We start from the raw sequence: 13,472 nt of genomic DNA, 5'->3' as shown, positions 1-13,472 counted from the left end.
CCTATTGTCTTTCTTTAAAAATCAGTTTATCTTCCTCTTTGGTGCATTCTCTTCTAGCTTCTTCGCTTCTTCCTGCTGTCTTCAAGGAAACCCATGGAGCTGTCACCCTGCCCTGAACCTCTTGCATCTTTCTACCATGAAATCAGAAGATTTCTACATAGCAAAGAAGACATGTTAGGAAGCAGAAGATGGCAAAATCCTTCCCAATAAAAGGAAATTGTAATATTTATTACAAATATATACATATATATTACATATATATATGTAAAAGAAAGCATGAATTTGAAAAAAAGAAAGCCTGGTCCTGGGGACAGGTGGAGGAAGCAATGAGGAATTCATTATAATAATCCAGGCAAGAAATAATGGCAGTTAGAACAAATGCAGTGGAGGTGAAAATGATGAGATGAATGAGTGACAGAGATATACTTAGGAGATAAACTTGACAGACGTGATAATGAAAAGTGAGAAAGATAGCCATCAAAGATTACTGCGAGAGAAGGAAACTGGGTGGATGGTTATGACAATGTAAACCCATAAGGGTAGTAATATTTTAAAACAGTTGTTTGCAAACCTTTAATTTGAAAGGAAACCAGCGTCTCTCAACTGAGTGACCTCAAATCCCAAGGGCAAAGAAGTCTACAAAAATAAACAAGTGATGTTTTCCCACAGACTAAAAGACTATGCAAATAGGGAAGGAAATAATCCACCTTTGCAATGCTGGCATTTTACAATTACAGATTAGAGACAAGGAGGGAGTGTGGTGGTGATGGACAGGTATTTGGAGTCTGGATTAAAAATAATATGTCCGAGGATGTTGTCCTTTTCTGTGCACATGTATGCCCGCACTTACATGCTACACTGGGACAGAAGTCAAACAAGAATGTCAAAATGTTCACCACCAGATAATATTCATAAATGCATACTTTCCCCCATTAAATATTGTCTCTTGCATGTTAATCTCCAGTCAGTGTTAAAGAAACACAGTGATAAATCATTTCATTTTCTTAGAAAAAATTCTTAATGTCACTGTCATCTGTGGAATATTATACAGTCAGTAAAAATACGGCTTTTGAAAAAACAGATGATAACGTTAAGAAATGTTTCTTGATTAATTAAATTTAAAAATATACAAAATGGCACACATAGTCTACAAAATTCATGACCAATACCCCTCAAACTGTCAAGATCATCAAAAACAAGAAACATCTGAGAAAATGTCACAGTCAAGAGGAGCCTAAATGAAACAGAGTACCCTGGATGGAATCCTGGAACAGAAAAAGACACCAAGTGAAAGAGCATGCAAACATTTATTTCTATGCAAGTTTCTAAGTGTCTGAAAGTTTAACAGAGTCCTGAATTTTCATACAATGTCTCCTTAAAGTTGTATAATTTGAAATATCACATGTTGAAGTCTTTCAGAAAAACACATTAGAGGTCTGTTTAAAGGTATGCAAAGGAGCTTCTATTTTCTGCTATATTTTAACGCAGAATTTGACCACCACCCACTCCCCACCACCACCACCAAGTGCTGACTGGCTCCCTGGGCAGACAAAGAATGTGCTCAAGATGCTAGCATAGCAGAGCATAGAACCATTTCTTTGAAAGAAGATAATGTTTGATATTTACCAAACTTACTATGGTGAGGTGCTATTTAGATTGTGAAATAGTTTGAACCACATGGAATTGCCAATATTTGATTGGTTTTGACCTGAAAAAGAAAAATGTAACTTCATATGATTCAATCTAGTGCCTTTAAGGAACGGGCAGCCTTATCTGTCTTTTGCTGGGGCATTCAAAGTGTCCAACCCAGGCTCTTAACAGGCAGGCTCTTAATATGAGAGCCCAACCCTGTGAAATGTCTGCAGGGTGTTTGTTTCTACCCCCTCCTCTCATCTCACCCAATCCCTGCCTCTCACCCTGACATAAGTAACCTAACTCTGGCTATACCTGGAGGCCAATGCAAACCTGGTGACCCTTCAAACTCATCAAGAACCCAAGCAAAGGCCAAACAGGTTTTGTGGAAAGATTTTTGAAAATTAGGAAAATCTCCATCCTCAGGGGACTCTCTAGGACCGGAGTTCTGTTGTGGGACCAGGTCCTACGACTTGGCATGACATTTCCCAAGGGAGCTGAGAGTTTGAGGAGACAGTGAGGAAACACTGGGAGTGAGGGTCTGGAAAAAGTATTTAGTTTGTTAAAAAGGCTCCCGCGCCCTGCAGTTGACCTGCATTGCAGAGTCCTTAGTAATAAGGCAGTATTTTATCCCTGCTTCCTCCCTCTCTCCTCCCCTCTTCCCCCTCCTTCCAACTCCTGATTTTTGTTTTTTTTTCCTTTCTTACTTTTTTTTTTTTTTCCTGGAGTAGCAGCCGCAGAGCATGGGGTGAAAAGTCTCTGGAAGGACAAGTTGACAGATAGCATTTGGGTCGCTGGGTCACTGAAAGGCGTCGTGATCTGGGCTCAGACGGAGCGATTTCCTCGGTGATTTTAATCTTTCGTCTGTTCACACGTCATGCCACCTGGACATAATGCAGAGAAATCTGGAGGTTTAACAAACCCTTCCGCTTGCCCCAAGAGCTCCCTTGAAAAAAAAAAAAAAAAGGAGGGGGATGGTAGGAAAGAGAGAGTTAACTCTCTCCCTGCCTTCCCCATCAAGAGCAGAAGACCTAGAAGTGGGAGAGACCTCCCTGGCAATTAATAAGCTCAGGCCTTTGTCTGAGTAAGGAAGCCTTCATCTTTATGGAGACTGTAAATAATAGAACAAGCTGCCCCTTTTACTGCCTTAGACACATATAAGTGGCAGCTTTATCCTTTTTCGTTGACCCTCTGTCCAGGTTTTGATTTACTTTCAAATCTCTTGTCGTAGATTCTTGGAAAATATTTATTTTGGTGGTTGGGGGTGGGGGTGGGGTGGAGGGTGCAGGCAGTGGGAGAAAGGATGGAGAGAAAGAGAGAGATCCATGAAGGGGAATATTAATATCTTTCTTGTGACTGTGGCCAGACAGTCTGCTTTTCTTATTCCCCCATAAGGTTCTGAGCTATTTCTGACCAAGGGTGTTAAAGCAGAAAATTAATGGATTTCAGCAAAGTAGATGCTGACGTTCCAGAGAAATGTTTCTGCTTAACTTGTTGGAAATGTGTCTCAGGTCATGCTTGACAGAGGTGGGGAGAGAAAAAGTAGCCAAGGGCCTGCCAAGAAGATGCTCCTTCAGGTTTCTTCCCTCTGGACAAACGGTGGAAAGAGACAAAGACCCAAGCCTCGTTGTTTTTTCCACAGAATGTGCATCATACTTCTGTGAAAGCACTTAATCAAACTTTATCATGGTTATCTGCTCAAATGTCACCACCAGACTAGAAACTCCACAGGAGCAGTGACTGTATCCTTTGAATCTAAGTGCCTGAAATAGAGTGGTTTAATTATTTGATGATTTATTTATCAAACATGGTCAGAGTCCTTACTAGTGCCAGGTACAGAGCTAGCCAATCAGGATACAGTGAAAAATAAGGGAGGGTCCCTTTTCTCAAGTTACTCAAAATCTGGAAGGGAAGGGAGACAGATATACAAAGATAACATTTGTAGTAAAATATTACAGATGATGCCCTGAATGTATAGGATTTGATGGGCGAAAGAATTAAGGAGGGCTCCATTCTACTGGGAAGAGAAAGGAAGAATCAATAACTATGTACAAAATAGATGAAAAACAAATTTCTTCTATATAACACGGGGAACTGTATTCAATATCTTGTAGTAACCTATAATGAAAAAGAATATGAAAACAAATATATGTATGTATATGTATGATTGGCATGTTACGCTGTACACCAGAAATTGACACCTTGTAACTGACTATACTTCAATAAAAAAAAAAGACATCACACATGAAATGACTGTAGAGGTAAAAACCAGGAGACATGCAGGCCAGTTAAGACACTATCTCAACAACCTTTGGGAGAAATACTGGGGTCTGATATAAGGACACTACTGGGGGGCAGAGAGGAGGAGACAACGTTAAGAGATGAGAGGAGGTGATTCCACAAAACTGAGTGACCACCAAGATGAAGTATCAGAAAGGAAGCGGAGAGGATGACCTCTAGGTGTCTGGCACTAGCGCTTGGGTCATTAATACCACGGTTTTCCAATGTAAGAGAGAAAGGAGGTCACGATGCCCCAGTCACCTAGAGGCCATAATATTTTGACAGCGTTTGCTAATCCCAATAACCAGTTTAACTGTGTTTGTTTGCTCAGATGATCCCAGTTGCCTTGGCTTCCAGTAGACACAGCTTGCCCCGTTGCCATGAACCTTGGAACAACATCGTTTACTTGTGCCAAAGTACAATGGAAACATCATAGGCAGGGAAGCTGGAAACCTGGATTGAGTTCTGGCTCTGAAACTCTCGAGTCTCCACTTACTCCCTTTTACACGGGGGCTGAAAGCTACTCCCCTGCCTACTTCATTAGCACTGAGTGAGATTATGCGTCTAAAAGCTCCATAAACATAGGAAACAAGACAGAACAAATCCACAAGCCCTTCTCACCCGGGAATTTGGAGGGGTTCTTTGGCCTTTTAACCAGACTTGAGGTCACTGATAGGAAACCGATGAAAATTAAAATCATGCACTGCCTCACAGTTAGCAGGTCTGACTTATGAGGATGAAACGTCTCTGAGAAGGATACTTGCCAAGTGGCACTTGCTCGAAGGAAAATATTCTGTCAGATCCACCTAGTGTGGGCTCCAGATTGCTGAGCTTTCAGGAAGCCCGTATATCAGGGGAAAACCCCAGCCGATGCCTCAGTCTAGTGGCCCCAAGTGGCACAGGTGTTAGCCCTCCGTCTTGGCCAAGTTCCTGTCTGGGTAATTCCATTAGGCTGACTACCATCTTCACTTCACCTTCGTTGGGAACACTGTCCTTTCCTTCCTGTCTTGGAAATTACCACTGGCAGGAGAGTATCTGTTGATATTTTGCATGTTCAGAGTGGAAGTTCCCTGCCTCGGGATGAGGACATTTTTCTTGTGAGACCAACTTCCGGGTGGCTTATTCTTAGAATTTAGCCCTGAGACCTTTTCTCACTAACCAGTTAAATTAGACAATGATACACTGTGAGAGCTATTTGGAAAGTCTTGGTCATTGGCAAAGGATTGCTGGTGATCAGGAAGATAATGTAGATGTGTGAAGTGGTCTGTGGGGTCTAAAAAAAAAATGAGAGTGACAAAGACTGGAGAGTGCATTTGACAGCTAAACTCAGCCACATTTTAAAAAGGGAACATTGTACACAAGGGTTCCTTTTTCTCCACATTCTCGCTAACATTTGTAATCTCTCGTCTTTTTGATAATAGCCATTCCAACAAGTCTGAGATGACATCAGATTTTGATTTGCATTTCCCTGAGGATGAGCAACGTTGAGCCTCTTTTCATGAACCTGTTGAACATTTGTAAGTCTTTTTTGGAAAAGAAAATATCTATTCAGATCCTCTGTGCCTTTTAAAACAGATTTTTTTTTTTGCTAATGAGTTATATGAGTTTTCTATATATTTTGAATATTAACCCCTTATCCTATAGATGGTTTGCAAATATATTCTCCCTTTCCATAGATTGCCTTTTCATTTTGCTGATTGTTTCTTTTGCTGTGCTGGAGGTTCCTCAAAAATTCAGAAATAGAACTACCATACAATCCAGTAATCCTACTTCTGGGTATATAGCCAAAAAAATGAAATCAGGATCCCAAAAAGATAACTGAACTCCCATATTTATTGAAGCATTATTCACAATAGCCAAGATATGGAAACGACTTAAGTATCTGAATATAGATGAATGGATAAAGAGGTGTGTGTGTGTGTGTGTGTGTGTGTGCATGCTCGTGTATGTATATATACATATACATATATATATATATATATATATATATATATATATATATATATACACACATTCATATATATATAAAGTGAAATATTATTCAGCCATAAGAAAGAAGGGAATCTTGTCATTAGTGACAACATGGATAGATCTTAGGGGCATTATGTTAAATAAGTCAGACAGAGAAAGACAAATATTGTGTGATCTCACTTACACATGGAGTCTAAATGAGCTGAACTCACAGAAGCAGAGTAGAATGGTGGATACCAGAGGCTGGAAGGGATGGGAAAATAGGGGATATTGGTCACAGGGTACCAATTTCCAGCTATAAAATGAATTAAGTCCTGGAGATCTAATGTACAGCATGATGACTATAATTAATAACACTGGATTATATAATACTTGAAAGTTACTAAGAGAGTAAATCTTAAATCTTCTTACCACCAAAAAGAAAAAAAAAGAAGAAAGCAATCATGTGAGGTAATGGTCGTGTTAACTAACCCTATTGTGATAATCATTTGACTACATATATTTATCAAATCATCACTTTGTACACCTTAAATTTACGAAATGTTATATGTCAATTATATCTAAAAAAAATCTGGAAAGAAAAGCAAAACACTGTGTAGTCTAAACAAAACTAATTTGTGAGTCTAATTTAGCTTGTAGGTCACCAGTTTCTAATCCCTAATCTTAAACTCTTAAAACTTACTGAAGATTTAACTAAACTAAAAAGAAGTAAATAACTGAGGCATAGGGGGCTGTGATCATTACAGCCAGCTGAAGTCAAATCTGAATTATTGTCTGGCCGTCTGTCTCTCAGTCTGAGGCCATCCTTCCATTCCAGGTTGCTTTCTCTTCCAATCTTTAGAAAGTCTCATTCCCCTTTCATGGTTTCTTGGCTCTCCTAATATTCTTCTCTCCCATCCCTTTTGCGAGAGACGTATTTGTGGTTCAGCAGAAAGAACACTGGGATTTTGAATCAACAGGTATGGGTCCAGGCCTGGTTCTTCCACACAAGTAGCAGATCCGTCTGGACCAGATTCCAAACTTGCGAGTTTCCTCATCAGTGGGTACTGGAGATGGCTCATCTAATTCGTTCAGTTCAAAATTTTAATGACATTCAATTTTTTAAAAAATTTGCTGTCCAAATGTTTGTGCAGTAGGCCCATTCGAGGATACTGTTTATCTGAAGATCAGCCTTACCACCTTCACTTTATTAAACTAATGACATTTTCTGTTGTTGAGCCCCCTCCCAGCAAAAAATGCCGTCCATTATGCAATCGGTATCCATTGGAAAATCGGACCCTTATAAATCTAATTAGCCCCAATTAGAATAATTTTCAAAAAATTAACAGTATAAATAATTGTTTAGGAGACAATTGGGTTTAGACAGATTTAAAATTAAACACTTACTCTATCATTTTAAATCTTTGTGACATTGGATGATTTCTAAGGCTTAGTTTCTCAATTTGTAAATTAGAAAAATAATAACTACTTCATCAGCCTGATATTAAATGAGGGTGCATGCAAGGCACCTGGCATATCGTAAATGCCGAAGTAAGAGCAATTTATATTCTGTATTCAAGTCTCTCCGCTAACACTCTTCCTTCCTTCCCTGCCATAGTCATATATGACCACAACACAGGTTTGCTCTAAAGGTTCCGAGGTCTTTGTTCATAGAAAGATTTCACAAACATTTTTCTTTTTCAGCTGAAAGAGACTGGAAAACTGAAAAACATGACGTAATTTGAATGGAAGTAGTACTTGGCTGCTTAACATGGGTCTGACTGTAATAAATACATTTCCTCAAAGTTTCCCAGTAGGACTGTTCCCCAGGTGGCCCCTTAACTAAAACAACATATTAGAGAAAAATAAAGAATGTATAGTTTTTAGAAAATTATGTGCTTTTGATTTTCAAAGATATTTATGTTCCAAATGAATGACAGGTGAGAAAAGCTCCTGCCATCATCTCCCACCTTCTCCACAAAGGGAAAAAATTTTGAGTGACAGTTTTGTGCTCATAATCTAACATTCAGAGACATCTCCAAAGGATTTCTTCTTTGAGCATGTGGAGACTTGGTTTGAGTTGATGAGTTTGATTGGAGAAGGATGGGGCTTAGCCAAGTGATGGGATGGGGGTTGGGGCAGGATCAAGTGAGAAAGGGATACTGGGTGGGGGGAGGGTACGGGGGCTCTTCTGATATGAGCCCTTTGCTCCAATCCCTGAGGACTTCCAACTCTCTTCATTCTACAATGGCGGGAGCATGTAGGGACTTTTGAAAATTTCGGCACATTCCCCTGGGGGCCGAGTCCACTGTGTCTTTGAATTTGAAAGGAAGCTCCCTGTTCAAGAGCTGCTCCCTGCTGGGGGTTTGAACCAAAATGAGAAATACCAGTTCTGACATTGTTAGGAAGACTTACAGCATATCACAATTTCAAGCAGTAGAACAACTCCTGGCAGATCTTTGGACATAGGATCAAATAGCTTTATAACTTGAGCTCTTTTTAGCTCAACTCCCCTACTTGGCAAATACAGAAAACAAGGCCCAGAGAAGTTGAATCAATTTCCTAAAGAAAGAGTCGGTAAACTATGAGTCATGGACCAAATCTGGCCTACCACCTCTTCCTGTAAATAAGTTTTCATGGGAAAACAGCCATCCCCATTCATTTACATATTGTCTATGGCTGCTTGCATCCTCAAATAGCAAAGTGGAACAATGGCATTGGACCACGTGACCCACAAAGCCTAATATATTTACTATCTGGTCCTTTACCAAAAAAGTTTGCTGACCACAGATCTAAAACCATGCAACCCAGTGGTAGCAAAACCAGGGCCAGAATGAAGGTCTTCTGAATCTTGATCCAGTGGCCATCTCTTGCATCACACCAGAAGAGAGAAATAGTGTGGGAATGAAAAATACAATGCATATAAATCTTCACGGCCCTCCAAATAAGAGAAATGACTCAATCTGAGATATTTCTATCATTTTTTGCTGCCATAATCAATATCAGGAGACTCTTCTAAATCTACCAGGTCTAAACTGGACTTTAACCATGGCCAAAAGTTGGAAATCAATTTTGTTAGTTCACCGACTCCTCCATGGCCCACGTATCCACTTTTCCCAGATACCTGTCAATCTGCTTACATGTCCTCTTTCTCTGCCTTAAAAAAAAAAAAAAAAATTGTTTAAAGATCATTCAGCATTCTAATAAGGATTTCATGGACATTAAGCAGCAAGGGTATTTAAAGAACAAATCACACCCAACAAAATTCATAGCCTTTTACAATGTAATTTCAAATCAGCAGATGAATGGTAGGCAAGGGATCTTATATCTCTGTTTTTTAGTAAAACACTTGCGACAGGATCTCTCACAAAATGTTAGTGGCAAAGCTACTTTATTCCAGCCTTTGCCAATTCAAATGAGCTTGAATGCTTCTGTGTAGAATGAAAAAGAGTGATGATAAATGTCAATGTAAGGAGTCTGGGCATGGATGTGACACCTCTGAGACTATTACATAATATCACAATTGACCTTGAGTAGGGCACAAGGTCATGAACATCAACTATGTAGGTGGTACTCAGACATATAAGAAAATCCCTAGGAAGTTCAGGCAAATAAGAAAAAAGAAATTAAATAAAAGTAGATATATGTTCAGGGACACAGTCAAATGATAATCCATGGAAATAAATACATAAGCCAAAGACTTACCACTGAGTCAGCTCTTTCAAATTTCAGAGACCTGGAAATAACTGAACACCAAAAATATTGAATTGGAAGTTAGAGTTATTACTACTGAGTATGAAAAATCGGGCCCAGCTCATTCCTATCCCAGTTGGGAAGCTGAAGAATTGTGAGCAGCATGGCAGATTGGCAGTTAAACAATAAAAGGGAACCACTGATTCATTTATTCATGTGTTCATTCATTCGTTCAAAAACCATTGACAGGGTACCTGCCATGTGCTTGTCACAGAGCAGCAAAAAAGCAGGCACAGAAGAGAGTAACCTTATATATAATTATGGGAAGATAGGGGACAGAATGTACTACTTTAGATGGAAGGATGAGGCAACACTTCTCCATGAGATGATTTATGCCTGGAACATCCTTCCAGGCATGAGAAACAGAAAGTGCAGAGGTCCTGAAGTGAGAGCACAATTGACATTTGGGGGACAGAAAGGCGATGTAGGGAGAACAAAAGGAGAAGTCCTGGGAACTGAGATCAGAGAGGCGGACAGAAGTGAGAATAAATATTGTCATGGAGGTTGGGTAAGGATTTGCATTTTATTTTTATTGAGATGAGGAGGTGCTTTAAGAACTAACACCTCAAGAAGATCACTCTGGTTGCATTATTGAGAATGGACTACAAAGGGGCCAGGCAGAAGAAGGAAGACCAATTGAGAGGTTATTGCAATATTTCAAATGGTGGTGGCTTGGACTCAGGTGGATACAGGTCGTGGAAGTGATAAAAAATGGTTGGTTTGTGTTTGGGTCATGGATATATTCTGAAGGTAGATCCAACAGGATGTACCACTGGTTTGGATGCAGGAAGTAAGAGAATCAAAGGAGTTATAAATGCTTCCAAGGATTTTGGCACGAGCATCTTGGATGGGTCAAACTGTCACTTTATTCAAACGGGAAAACTTGAGAAAATGGACATTTGGGGTAGCATAAATCAAGAGTTCAATCCGTACCAATTTAGTAGGTCATAGGAGTGCACATATCCCCTCTTTACAGCTGATCTTTCTGAGGATCTTTGGAAGTTCTCCATCTTATAACCCTAAGAGGTCGTCATGAATTGAAGTTTATGCCATGGTAACCAACCTTGATGAGCAGCCATGAAGCTCAAGAAGAAAAACATTTCAGAGCACAAAGAGAAAATGAGAAGGCGACAGAATAGGGATAAAATTGCCTCTACCAATAAAAAGTCAAAAGTTAAACTTGTTGAGAAAAGTAGCAGAAAAATGGCAAAAGGCAATTTGGTTTTGGTGGCATCGCACTTGAAAACAGATCTTGGTGTGAGCAAATTTTGGAGTGAAAAAAAAAAAAGGAAGATTAGGGAAGAAGATGTTAGTTTGTGTGCCGCATTTAGAAAGTAGAGTGATGTGTGAGTCAAAATCTATTGTTCTTAAACTCAGAACAAAGATAGCAAAATAAATAGTGTTCAGTTGTAGAATGTCACGATTAGTTGGTTGCCTTCATAAGTTATTTCCTTTTTGGGAGCTTTAGTTTCACTGTTAAACACAAGGTTTGGAAATAGATAACCTTTTTACAACATTTCCACCTTCAGGACTTTTATAAATTCTAGATTACAGCCACTCCCACTCTATCATCCTCACTTTACAATGTGAGCCCCTCCTACAGGAGTTAATAAATGATTAATAAATGCGAGTTAATAAATGAAAAGGAAATATTTCAAAACATTCAGTTAGGAAGATATAAATGGAGCCAACTAGAAGTAGGAACAAGTAAATGAGACCAGACCCATCTTCACTCTCACAGGAGATTACAAGAACTCCCAGAGTCCTCTTACCCTATGAGTTCAAACCTCATGTACCACTTCCCCCACTAGGATTTCTTCTTGAATTTCCTGTAAGAGACAGCCTTATACTGCAGCATCTGACACCTCCCGACCTCAACCTCCCTCACATCCAGCCATCAAAGACAGTGTTTCTGAACCTCACCATTCATGACATTTTGAGCCAAATAATTCTCTGACGGAAACAGGGTCCTGTGTATCAGAGGACGTTTGGCAGCAGCCTCCGTTTCTATCCACTAGATTCCAGTAGCAATACCCTTCCCATCCCCTCCATTTGTGACAACAGAAACCATCTCTAGACATTGTCAGATGTCCCCTGGGGGGGAAAAATTGTCTCCAGTGGAGAACCACTGATTTAAGACAAGCAAATCCAATGGATCCCACTTCCTTGCTTGAATGAAATGCCACCCTGGGCATCATGCCCTCTGACCACTGCTCATCCAGGCAGTCACAGATTTGCCTGTGGTATAAATTCCCATCCATACAATTAAGGGAGACATGGTTTATTTGTGTATTAGCATATCCAGCTGCTTGTTTGCCTTTGTTTGATATTTCAGTCCAAGTATAGGGGCTTGGCATAAATAATACCCAGTCAGCTGAAGGCTGAAAGATACTGTAAATATCCAAGCCCTAGACTACTGTGGTTTTTTTTTCAAGTACAATCCATACAAACCACTCTTAGCTTGGAAGGGAAAAAACCCAACTCCAATGCCATTACTTAAATAGACCCATTAAAAATGAGCTGTGAGTGAAATACAGCTTTATTAAACAGATGACATTACATCAGGAATGATGAATCATAAAGTTTCTTTTCGGTATTACAGTGGTATACGACCTTTTAAACTTTAATCATTCACCTCATATTCTGAACTACCGTCAGGTGTGCAGGCTTCTTGCTGATTACATTAACACGAGGCAGCTGCGGAGCTGCTGGCATCAGTTCTCAACGGGCTTTTACCGGCGTGGCTTAGAGGCACACAGTCAGAGCCCGGGCAGCCCCAGGCCTGCCTGGGAAGGGAAGGGCAGCCTCTCCCTGAACTGCCAAAGTCCAGGAATGAGAGGAGAAGAACTCTCGTGTCTCACGTATTCCCCAGAACCTGGCAGGTCTATCAACGTTCACTGAATAAATCTTCAAGTCCAGGATATTGGAGTACTGGGCTACTTTTGGACAGGTCTTTCAGTGTACAAGGAGCATGATTCGGTCTTCACAAGGACCCGGTGAAGAAGGCTCACGTGCGGTCAAACTGGTGGTGAGTGGTAGGACTAGACCACAAGTTTGCATTCCTTTCACGGCTTTCCACAGTGGGTGTAAGACAATGCTATGCTATGGCTAAGAACACAGGCTTGGCTTCCATCCCAACGCTTCTACCCAGTAACTGTGCGTCCTTTCACAAGGCACTTAGACTCCCAAGACCCATGATCATCATAGGTCAGAGGGGAGGACTGTTTGAGGTGATGCACGTAAAAAGATTGGCATGATAGATGGCACAGGGTGAGCATCCAATAAATGTTATTTATAATTATTAATAGCTTCAAAAAAACACCCACGGGGAAACAGAAACCTGTCATCACAGAATCCTTAAGGGAAACGCAGAGTTTGAAATCAGAGGGACTTAGTGGACTATTACCCATAAAAATTGATTGAGGCCCCAATTAATCTCCACATACCTTTCTTTTCTACTTCTCTTCCTAGTGGAGAGTTGTTAGGAGGTAGAGTAAAAGACAATTTGTCACTTGTTCTCAATAACTCCTTCCTGCAGTCTGGTACCAAAAATATCCTTGGACTCTTTCTGAGAAATTCCATGATGTCATTATATCAGTGATTAATTAATATGAAAGTGTTTCTTATTGTAGTTCTCCTGCCTCTGGTTTGCACATAAAAATATAAAGATGCTCTAGAAGAATTTTAGTAAGTCTTATATGATAGATCTGAAGAAGATTCATTAAAAAATAGGAAATTTTGAAATAAATTCATAATCTCTGAGTTATGGCCACATAAGGAAACTATTATAATTTTCCCCAAAATGTCCATTGATCTCTCTTCAAGGACAATATGAAACTTTGAGATCACTCATTATT

At 39.9% G+C, this 13,472-nt stretch overlaps 1 long non-coding RNA gene across 1 annotated transcript in view; it reads right to left on the bottom strand.

The window, feature by feature from the left end:
• Positions 1-216: 216 nt before the first annotated feature.
• LOC123616541 (uncharacterized) overlaps positions 217-13,472 on the bottom strand; it is a 78,358-nt gene continuing 65,102 nt past the window's right edge. The window contains exon 3 of the long non-coding RNA XR_006724553.2: positions 217-2,516. This is a non-coding gene — a long non-coding RNA (uncharacterized LOC123616541). The remainder of the gene's footprint in view (positions 2,517-13,472) is intronic.

The sequence above is a fragment of the Camelus bactrianus genome, chromosome 21, assembly GCF_048773025.1.
Source record: "Camelus bactrianus isolate YW-2024 breed Bactrian camel chromosome 21, ASM4877302v1, whole genome shotgun sequence".
NCBI classification, from domain to species: domain Eukaryota; kingdom Metazoa; phylum Chordata; class Mammalia; order Artiodactyla; family Camelidae; genus Camelus; species Camelus bactrianus.
The sequence above is the reverse complement of the archived record's forward strand: the minus strand, read 5'-3'. Positions and strand labels throughout refer to the sequence as shown.